This window comes from Leopardus geoffroyi, chromosome C1 (assembly GCF_018350155.1).
Source record: "Leopardus geoffroyi isolate Oge1 chromosome C1, O.geoffroyi_Oge1_pat1.0, whole genome shotgun sequence".
NCBI classification, from domain to species: domain Eukaryota; kingdom Metazoa; phylum Chordata; class Mammalia; order Carnivora; family Felidae; genus Leopardus; species Leopardus geoffroyi.
Genome location: NC_059328.1, coordinates 208,109,068 through 208,120,654, shown reverse-complemented (window position 1 = coordinate 208,120,654; position 11,587 = coordinate 208,109,068). Strand labels below are relative to the sequence as shown.

General features: G+C 46.2%; 1 long non-coding RNA gene across 1 annotated transcript; it reads right to left on the bottom strand.

The window, feature by feature from the left end:
* Window positions 1-9,877: 9,877 nt before the first annotated feature.
* On the bottom strand, window positions 9,878-11,343 carry LOC123596962. The gene is made up of 3 exons (XR_006711895.1): window positions 11,230-11,343; window positions 11,074-11,130; window positions 9,878-10,560 (listed from the first exon to the last, which is right to left on the bottom strand). It is a non-coding gene; the product is annotated as an uncharacterized LOC123596962 (long non-coding RNA).
* Window positions 11,344-11,587: the final 244 nt, after the last annotated feature.

Genomic DNA, 11,587 nt, shown 5'->3' with positions numbered 1-11,587 from the left:
ATAAATAAATGTTAAAATATATATATATGTAATCAGTGGGAAGCCAATGAAGAGTTTTAATCAGGGGAGGGATAACTTGAAATTTTAAGTGGCAATTTAAACAGTAGTGTGGTGAATGAGGGACAAGAGCCTAATTTAAAGGGTTTTACAGTATTCTCCTTAAGAGATAATGGTGGCTTTGAACTCAGATGATAAGGTGGATTGGCCATATGTTTTTGAGGTAGATCGAGCACTCTTGCTGATTGGATATGGATGCCAAGGATGGAACCGGACAGTATTTTAAGGGCTTGGACCAGGAGGAGGGTGATGATGCTCTTTACTGCAATGGGAAAGACCAGGGGAAGGCCAAGTCCAGAAGGTGAAAGCCAAATTTTGTCTGATTCTCTCTGTGTATGCCAGATAAATGATAATGTTTTATATATACGCTCCTTTTGTTATTGTAGTTGAATACAGACGTTCCTAACTTGGCAATTAGAGAAGTTCACTCTCGCTGTGGTCTACTAATGCTTTGAGAGAGAAACCAGCATTTCGACAAGTGACAGCTGTGTAAATGGAAGATTCCTCTTTTAGATCTAGTGTAGTCTAGATCATTGTGAAGTCTTACATCATTCCTCTTCCCAGAAGATATTTAAAATTATGTTGGAGCAAAATTAAAACATCAGTGAGGAGGCATTTTTTTTTTTAATTTTTTTTTTTCAATGTTTATTTATTTTTGGGACAGAGAGAGACAGAGCATGAATGGGGGAGGGGCAGAGAGAGAGGGAGACACAGAATCGGAAACAGGCTCCAGGCTCTGAGCCATCAGCCCAGAGCCTGACGCGGGGCTCGAACTCACGGACCGCGAGATCGTGACCCGGCTGAGGTCGGACGCTTAACCAACTGCGCCACCCAGGTGCCCCAGTGAGGAGGCATTTTGAATGGCAGTTGCACTCACTATAATCAGTAAGGAGATTAAATAAGATAATTTCACTGTGTTGATCTTCAGCAATTGACCCTCCTTTCACACCTTGAGTTCTCTTATCTCCCCAAACATCTTAGTACCCCCAAGATGCTGACATTCAAACTCTACCGCGAGCTCATTGTCTTTCATGGTGTACTAATTGTATTTGGAAAAATGGTTCACCCACGTGTGTCCTTTTAATTTTTATCGTAAAAAGAATTCGCTTATGAGCTACACGTACAGTATGCATCTTACTAATGATTCACACACACTTAACTGTATTTTGCGAAAATCGATACCAGCAAATCAAGTTCTTAAAAGTTAGAGGGCTCTCTCTTTTTTATGTTCGTTCTTTGAAAAGGAGTCCTGCTTTTCTCTCCAACCTTCTCCAACCTCCCTCCTCGGCAGCAAAAGCCTTCACCAATTACCTCGTCTTCTCGGGGTGTGGCCACATCGTACAGGGAAGCAAAGCAGAACCAAGAAAATTAGTTCCGAGTCTGCTGATGTCTGGAAGCAACTTGTCACCTGGAGGCAGAGCCCTCAGTGAAGGAGTGTCTGGGGTTCACCCCAGCCTGACTCCAGCTTGGATCCTTCAATTCCTTGTCCGAGTCCGACGCACCCTTTCATCTTACGAGGTTCTGCTTGCTTCTACCACACACCTACTGTAACCCTCCCGGTACAGTGTCCGCACCGAAACTTTCTCTTGCTGCTTCTCTCCTTTCTCCTACCTACTGAACTTGAGGTCAGGTATATTTCTTTTGTCTCCAACCAGAAGAAGAAATTGGTGCCTTTTGAGGGAGTGAGCTCCCTGACAAAACATCTTCTGCAGGCCGGATATGTCCATTCTCACCATTCAAAAACGAAATTGAGACTTGACTACAGTGTGAAGGGGACAGCTGTCAAATGTAGTCTCCTGGCCTCCAGCTGTGGGATCTGACGTCTCAGTCACATTTAATTCTTCCTATAATTGGCACTGTCCTTTAAAAATTCTGATCTACAGGCACCTGGGCCACTCTGTTGAGTGTCCGACTCTTGATTTCAGCTCAGGTCATGATCCCAGGGTCGTGAGTTTGAGCCTGGCATTGGGCTCTGCACTGAGTGTGGAGCCTGCTTAAGCTTCTCTCTCTCCTGCCCCTCTCCCCCATTCCCACTCTCTCTCTCTCTCAAATAAAAATAATAATAATACATTTAAAAAGTCTGATCTACAAAGAATCACAAATATTTGCATTTTTCTTGATTTTAATCTAAGCCCAGTCATTATAAATCAACTCTTTTTGGTTGGATCTGAGTTCTTTCCTGATGTAGAATCCAAGATTCCTAGATATCTTCTAGTCCTTCCCTAGTAGACCTTCAATTTCTTGGAGTCCCCGGATCGACTGCATGTATTTTCATGTGCATGCTCGCGTGCACACATAACACATCCTTTGTTGTTGTTTATTGTTGTTTTCTTCATTTCAAATCCATTTGTTCCAGAGTGAAAACTACTACTAAGTGGATTGTGTTTGCCTGGAGGTATGAGTTTCCTATGGCTGCTATGATAAATTACCACAATATAGTGGCTCAAATTTATTACCTTGTAGTCTGGAGGTCAAGAATCCAAAATCAGTGTCACTGGTGTAAGGCCATTGCATCAGCAGGGTTGTGTCCTTGTCGGCACTAGGAAAGAGAATCCATTTCTTTGTCTTCACTAGCTTCTGAAGGATGCCTACGTTCCCGTGGTGTTCTTTGAAATTCTTACATTCTTTCGGGGGGCTCACGGTCCCCCACCCTCAAGGCCAGCATGGAAGTTCCTCAAAACTCTCTCCTCCTCCCCCCACCCCACTTCCCTGTCATGTCACCCCTTTGTCTCAGACTCTGACGCCTCTGCTTCCCTCTTACAGGGACCCTGTAATCCTATCAGGCCTATACTAATGACCTCAGATAACCTTCCCTCTCAAAATTTTTAAAAATTTTTTAATGTTGATTTATTATCTTTGAGAGAGACAGAGTGTGAGTGAGGGAGGGGCAGAGAGAGAGGGAGACACGGAATCTGAAGCAGGCTCCAGGCTCCGAGCTGTCAGCACAGAGCCCGAGGCAGGGCTTGAACCCACAGACTGCGAGATTGTGACCTGAGCCAAAGTCGGATGCTTAGCGAACTGAGCCACCTCAAGATTTTTAACTTAATCATATCTGCAAAGTCCCTTTTGCCATATAAAGTAACATATTTGGGGCACCTGGGGGCTCAGCTGGCTAAGCAATTGACTCTTGGTTTTGGCTCAAGGAATGATCTCATGGTTTGTGGGTTCCAGCCCCACATCAGGCTCTGTGCTTACAGCGCAGAACCCGACTGCGATCCTCTCTCTCCTCTCTCTCTCCCCCTCCCCTGCTCTCACTCTCTCTTTCTCAAACGAAATAAATAAAATTAAAAAAAAATACTTGGAAATGAAAAAAATAATAACATTCACAGGTTCCAGGGATTAGGATGGGTGTGGACGTTTGGGGGAGGGGCGGGGAGGCACTATTCAGCCTGTCACACCCAAGTAAACTATTTTACCTTTTTCTTCAAAATCTACATTATAATTAGTTAAATGAACCATAGATCAAGATTTCTTTTCTTCTTGGATAGAAGCCCAGGGAGTTTAAAGACCTCTACAGTTGTGTGATGAGTGTTGGGTAGTGAAAACTCAGAGGAGCTTCTAGATCCCCTCTAGTTTTTTGTCCCCTTGACCAGTTCCTTTTCTTCGGTTACTCACAATATGAACATTAGTTTTGAATTACTAAAAGTCCATCCTTTAATTGGGCTGAACAATTCATTTGAAGAAGACCATGTAAAAGCGTTTTGCCAGTAGAAAACTCATGTGAAGATAAGGCCAACGGTTTAATTTTGTGTCTTAATTCTCTCCCTGCTGAGGGCAGTGTGTTTGCTAATGTATCCTCTTTGGGTCTGAAATATCAAAAGTAATTTGAAAAACTGGTGTAAAATTAGGCTGATCTAGCTAGTTGCCATCCAGAATCTACTACATGTAAGGAACCTAACTACCTTAAAGAACATGCCGTCCAAATGAAAAGGCAAGACGGATCACACAACTACTTAGCCATGTGGGGAGTGGGGAGTGCAGGCATTATTTGAGAGAGAGCCAATACAGCGGCGCCTGGATGGATGGCTCAGTTGGTTAAACTTCCGACTTTGGCTCGGGTCATGATCTCATGGTTCCTGAGTTCGACTATCGCATCGGGCTCTGTGCTGACAGCTCAGAGCCTGGAGACTGCTTCGAATTCTATGTCTCCCTCTCTCTGTCTCTGCTCCTCCCCTGCTTGTGCTCTCTCTCTCTCTCTCTCTCTCTCTCTCTCTCAGAAATGAATAAACATTAAAAAAATTAAAAGAGAGAGAGCCATTACAGCCAGAAAGGCTTTTATGTTCTTTCTTGCTCCTTCCGTGTTTCACTTGGCTCAATTTTCACTTGGGAAAAATTGAAGGAGAATGGATAGGAAAATATAGTTTTGTTTTGTTTTGTTTTGTTTTTAGTTAATAGACTCTCTTTAATAGACTATTCTTTCAGAGCAGTTTTATGTTTGCAAAAAATTTAGCAGTAAGTTCAAAGAGTTTCCACATATCCCTTCTTCTCTTCATACAGTTTCCCTATTATTAACATCTTGCATTAGTGTGCTACATTTGTCATAACTAATGAACCAATATGGATGTGTTATTGTTAACTAACATTTGCATTTTACATTAGGGTCCACTCTGTGTGGTTCAGTTAAATTGGGTTTTGACAAATGCTTAATATCGTGTAGCCAGTATTCCAGTATCATACAGAATAGTGTCACTACCATAAAAATCCCCTGGCTTCCATTAGGGGCGTTTGGGGGGCTCAGTCGGTTGAGCGTTCGACTTGGGGTCAGGTCACGATCTCACGGTTCGTGAGTTCAAGCCCCGCATCGGGCTCTGTGCTGACAGCTCAGAGCCTGGAGCCTGCTTTGGATCCTGTGTCCCCCTCTCTCTCTGCCCCACTCCTGCTTGTGCTCTCTCTCTGTCTTTCAAAAATGGATAAACATAAAAAAGAAATAAAAATACATCCTCTAGCTTCCATTTATTCATGTCTCCTGCTTCCCTAAAACTTCTGATAGCCACTGAGCATTTTACTCTCTACAGATTTACCTTTTCCAAAAAAAGGTCACATAGTTGGAATTCTATATAGCACATAGCCCTTTGTGACTGGCTTTATTCGTTTGGCGATACGTATTTAAGTTTCCTCCATTTAAGTCCTTTCATGACTTGATAACGAATTTATTTTCATCACTGAATAATATTCCATCGTAGGGGTGTACCTCAGTTGGTTTATCCATTCACCTAGCAAAGGACAGCTTGGTTGCCTCCAGCTTTTCACAACTATGGAGAAAGCTGCCATAAACATTCGTATGCAGGTTTTGCGTGGACCTAAGCTTTCAACTCTTTTGGGTGAATACCGACGATTTCTGGATCGTGTCTTAAGACCATGGTGAGCTTCAGTAAGAATCTGTCAAACTGTCTTCCAAAGCAGCTCTACCATTTGGCATTCCTGCCAGCAGTGAGGGTCCTTATTCCTCCACATCCTCGCAGACATTTGTTACTGTTAGTTTCTGGATTTTAGTCCTTCCGAAAGGCGGGTGGTGGTATCTCATCGTTAATTTTCATTTGCAATTCCCTAGTGACACATGATGAGGGGCGTCTTTTCACGTGCTTATCTGCCACCCGTATATCTCCTGTGGAGAGGTGTCTGCGCAGATATCTTGCCCATTCCAAAAAGCGAATTGTTTTCATATTGCTGAGTTTTTAGAGTTTTTTGCACGTTTTCAGAAGTTCTTTATGAGATATGTGTTGTGCAAATATTTTCTCCCAGTGTGTGGCTTTTCATCCTTTGAACCATGTGTTAACCATGTTTGCAGAGCAAAAGTTTAAATTTTGGTGAAGTCCATCTTACCAGCTTTTTCTCTCATGGATCAGGCTTTTGGTGTTGAATCTAAAAGTTCATTGCCAAACCTGAGGTCACGTAGATCTCCCCCCCTGTGTTACACTCCAGATGTTTTATAGTTTCAAGTTGCATCATTAGGTATATGATCCATTTGAGTTAATTTTTGTGAAAAGTGCAAGGTCTGTGTTGAGATTCACATTTTTTTTTTTTTTTTTTTTTTTTTTTTTTTGGCATGAGGACATCCGATTCTGCCACTAAATATTTATGGAAAAGATTATCTTTTTTCCATTGAATTGCCTTTGCTCCTTTGTCAAAAATCAATGGACTATGCTTGTGTGAGTCTATTCGTGGGCTCTCTATTCTGTTCCATTGATCCACTTGTCCATTCTTTCACCAATAGCATGCTATTTTGATTATTACAGCTTTATATATAGTGAGTCTTGAAGCCAGGTAATGTCAGGTCTTTAACTAGAACATACAGTTTTTTTTAATTTATTTTCTTCTTTTATGAATATAATTTATTGTCCAATTGGCTTCCATACAACACCCAGTGCTCATCCCAACAGATGCCCTCCTCAATGCCCATCACCCATTTTCCCCTCTCCCCCACCCCCCCATCCACCCTCAGTTTTGTTCTTTGTATTTAAGAGTCTCTTGTCATTTGCCTCCCTCCCTCCCTTTGTTTGTAACTATTTTTTCCCTTCCCTTCCCTTCCCCCACAAGATCCACATATGAGTGAAAACATATGATATCTGTCCTTCTGACTGACTTATTTCACTCAGCATAATACCTTCCAGTTCCATCCACGTTGTTGCAAATGGCAGGATTTCATTCTTTCTCATTGCCAAGGAGTATTCCATAAAACAAACAGTTTTTAATATAGCCCACACGCGCTTCCGTGAAATATGACCATTTAGATGAAGTTCTTTCCTTGCGATTTTACATTTTTTCCCTGTTTGTGAAAGTTCTAGGAGATTCTACATTCCGACCTCTTTCACATGCAGAACAATTTGCTGGTACTGATGGGCTTGAGGTAGGAAATTATTATTACCTACTACGAGAAGACAAGGATTTCCTCTTCCTAAACTATTACCGTTTGCCTTGAATGGATTATGTAATAATATCACACTGCACGGAAGCTGGTACGCCTCAGTCCCTCCCACCCCCAGCCGTTAACGATCAGGCACTTGTGAGCAAAAGTGCAGTCTAGACACAGGTTGTTTTGATCTTCCTCCCTCTCCTGGCTCCTCACCCAGGAATCCTAATGTGGAAAGAAAATACTCTCTCACCATCCAAACCAGAGATGGGTGCCATCAACAGCGCTCGGTGCCGTAGGTGTTAACGGAGAGGGTACAGATGAGACGGGCCTGTTTACCATCCGTTCTCTTGCAGGGGAAGCTTCCGTACCCAGCAAATTCCCTGTGGCCACTGCGGGAAGCGAATAACCCCCACAGGCTTCCACCGCTCAGGAGGGTCACTTTTAGCTCCCAAGAGATCAGATCACCCCAACACCCTCTCTACCTAAGCTACGGCCTCCTGCGGTCAAACCAACATGGATACCAACAGAGCCCACATCTCCAACAAAACAACGGGGCTGTAGTATCACAGGTGAAATTGGAGACAGGCAGACAGCAGGATATTTTGAGCATGTTGGCCACTTGGAAATAGGATGCCAAATTAATAGTCCATAAATGGCCCCGATAAGACAGAATGAATGCAGAAAGCAGAAGACAATTTTTTAAGTCTTTTTTTTATTTTTAAATTCTTTATTTTGGAGGAGAGCGAGCGAGTAGGGGAGGTGCACAGAGAGAGAGAGAGAGAGTGGGGGACAGAGGATCTGAAGCAGGCTCCGTGCTGATGGCAGAGAACCCAATGCAGGACTTGAACTCACTCACAGTGAGATCATGACCTGAGCTGAAGTCAGATGCTTACCCGACTGAGCCACTCAGCGGCCCCAGTAGAAGACAATTTAACAAGATTTAAACATTTCAGGGATATGGCAGCAATAAATCAATCTTGTCATTAGAAAGGACTACTTATAAAAAATAAGAAAGACTTCTTAGAAATAAACCATAACTGTCAAAAAAATTTTAACTTATTAGAAGCACTGGTGGGGAAAACATTCCCCAAAATGGAAATAATGATTTAGAAGGGTAAATAAGTATGCCAGGGTGCAAAGCAAAAAGACCACGGAAGAGAATTTCTAAAAGAAGAGACATACAGAATAGACCAAAGGGACCTCATATTCGTGCATAGGAGGGTTAGGAAACCAGCCAGCAGATGGAGAATAAGAAAAAAAAACAGGTACCTAGAGAACATTTCCCCACTTTTAACAATTATGTGGATTTTGGGGGCGCCTGGCTGGCTCCAGCGGTTAAGTGTCCAACTTCGGCTCAGGTCACGATCTCATGGTTCAAGCCTCACGTCGGGCTCTGTGCTGACAGCTCGGGGCACGGAGCCTGCTTCGGATTCTGCGTCTCCCTCTCTCTCTGCCCCTCCCCCACTCGTGCTCGGTCTCTGTCTCTCAAAAAGAAACATTAAAAAATAAATTTAAACAACAACAAAAAAGAATGTGAATTTTTTACTCAAAATGCCTCGCCAATGTTGGCGGGACCATTGAGAAAGCAGAAACAAATTGAAAAACACGGATTCGACTTCTAAGGCTAAAAATAAGCATTTTCCAAAAGAGACGCAAAATATAGTTTGCCTGCGAAGGAAAGAGAATCAGACTCCCAGGCGAACGCTCGCCCGCAGCGCCAAATGCCAAGAGCAGTGAAGAGCCACGTCGGCAAATCTCTGGGGAAGCGTTTCGCGCAGGTTCCAGAGCAGGCGGCGGGCAGGCTCCTGTCCGCTCCAGCTCGAGCTCAGCAATCCACCCCGCAGCCTTCTGGGGCTGGCTCCGCACGCCGCACCCCTGCGTGTGGGAACCAAGGGGAAGGCCGCAGATGTAGATCCTCCTGTCCTGTGAGCACGTGGCCCTCCCTGCACCTCCGACTCCTCCCCTGCCTCCCCCCTACCCCAGCCTGGGGCAAGAGAGGCCCCATCACCATATCACCATGTTGGCAGGTCTCTTCCCTGCCCTCCCACCCTACCTCCCACCTCAAGCCCCCCACCCCCCCACTCCCCTCCCACCCCCCACCTCCCCCACCACTTCCCCCCACCCCCCACCTCCCCCCTCACCTCCTCCTACCCCCCCACCCCCTCCCACCCCCCTCACCTCCCCCCACCCCTCCACCCCCTCCCATCCCCCCACCCCCCACCCCCTCCCATCCCCCACCTCCCCCACCACTTCCCCCCACCTCCCACCTCCCCCCACCTCCCCCCTCCCCCCACCTCCCCCCTCCCCCCACCTCCCACCTCCCCCCACCCCCCTCCCACCCCCACCTCCCCCACCACTTCCCCCTACCTCCCCCACCACTTCCCCCCACCCCCCACTTCCTCCCCCCTCACCTCCCCCCACTCCCCACCCCCTCCCATCCCCCTCCCATCCCCCCACCCCCTTCCATTCCCCCACCCCCCCACCTCCCCCACCACCTCCCCCCACCCCCCACTTCCTCCCACCCCCCTCACCTCCCCCCACCCCCCACCCCCTCCCATCCCCCTCCCATCCCCCCACCCCCACCCCCTCCCATCCCCCCACCCCCCCACCTCTCCACCTCCCCCACCACTTCCCCCCACCCCCCACTTCCTCCCCCCTCACCTCCCCCCACCCCCCACCCCCTCCCATCCCCCCACCCCCTCCCATCCCCCTCCCATCCCCCCACCCCCTTCCATTCCCCCACCCCCCCACCTCCCCACCTCCCCCACCACCTCCCCCCACCCCCCACTTCCTCCCACCCCCCTCACCTCCCCCCACCCCCCACCCCCTCCCATCCCCCTCCCATCCCCCCACCCCCACCCCCTCCCATCCCCCCACCCCCCCACCTCCCCCACCACTTCCCCCCACCCCCCACCTCTCCCCACCCCCCTCACCTCCCCCCACCCCCCTACCTCCCCCCCTCTTTGGCCTCTTCAGCCTCTTCGTCTTGCTCTTCCAACTGTCCTCCAGGACCAGGACAGACAGACAAACTCCCCTTTCACTCCCTCTGTTTAACACCCACCAGCAATCCCTTCTGGCGGACAAAACTATTTTCGATGAACTGTGGGAGAATGACTCCTTTGTGGTCCGGGCCTAGCATTTGATATATTCAGGGGAAGCAAAGGAGTTTAGACGCGCCTTTGTTTTCGACAGACTTTCAAGCATTTTTGCCTATTGTCTTCTTGCGAAATGCCATTTAAATGTCAGCAACTGGAAAGTCTTTGTTCGTGGTTGCGTTTCTTCTCTAACAAGTGAATCTTCCTAAGTCTCACTCTCCGACATCTCTTGGTGGCAGAGGGACACCTTGGGCTCACGTGCGTGTGGGAAAAGGCAAAAAAAGAGGAAGCCTGCGAATGTTTTTAAAAACATTGTCTCCATCCTGCCTGCACAGACTTTAGAGTTAAGCCTGGAGGGTTTTCATAAGGCAGTTGTGAAGTTTAAGGCAAAAATTATTTTTTTCAAGGAGGAGAGGCCCACTATGAAAATGCTTTCGGCGAACTTTTATAGATCGACTTTCTCTCATGTTCAGTGAAGCAAAGTGAAACGCTAATAAATAAAACGATAACAAAATTTAATCCCATCGGGAAAGTTAAGGCTCTTCCAAGTAACACCTGTCGGAAAGAGAACCAACATTGAAATTACAAGCTCCTTAAAATCAGAGGACAACGGGAATATTAGATATTAACTGCCGTGGGATTTGGCCACGGTTACGCACCGAAGAAAATGTAGGATTCAGTGCTTCTGTTATTTGGGAAGAGACAAAGCATTCAATTCGAGTACATAATAAAAATAGCACAGGGCACGTCTGTGTGGCTCCATCATGAAGTGTCCGACTTCAGCTCAGGTCATGACCTCACGGTTTGTGAGTTCGAGCCCGGCATCCGGCTCTGTGCTGACAGCTCAGAGCCTGGAGCCTGCTTCTCCCTCTCTCTCTGCCCCTCCCCCGCTTTCATTCTGTCTCTCTCTCTCTCTTCCTCTCTCCCAAAAATAAACAAACATTTAAAAAATAAATTTAAAAAATACCACAAAACAAATCAAAAAGAAGGAAAAGAAAATAATAAATATGAAACTAGAAATTAATTGATAAACAAAAGTAGAAGTAATGAACAAACAAAGGGTCTGACCTTTGGTGGGGGTGCGTGGATCAATTTTTAGCAAAACAAATTCGTTCTCAAGTTCGTCTGAAAGAATAAATGAAGACCATTCATTAAAGATACCAGATTGGACACACATTTTCAACCTCCACTCCCTCCTAAATTCCTACAAAAATGAGAGAGAACCTGTTTTTCCTTGTTTGAGTTATGCAGAATTCCTCAAGACCAGAGGGCAGAAAAAGCAATAGCCAAAGTTAGGATCTGCAGAGCGGATGGACAATGGCCGCTGACGTCACAAGCTTCTAGAACTCCTAACCTGGCAGAGGAGAAAATCAACAAGTGATCTGATTTACACTACAGACCTGTCAAAGTCTCAGGATTGGGACATATCAGGAATCTACAACAGTGGATGAAAAAGGGAAGCTAAAAGCCAGAGAGGATTGGGTACTAGGCTGTTTAAGACATTAGAACTCCAAGGACGCCTGGGTGGCTCAGTTGGTTAAGTGTCTGACTCTTGATTTTGGCTCAGGTCATGGGCTCAGGG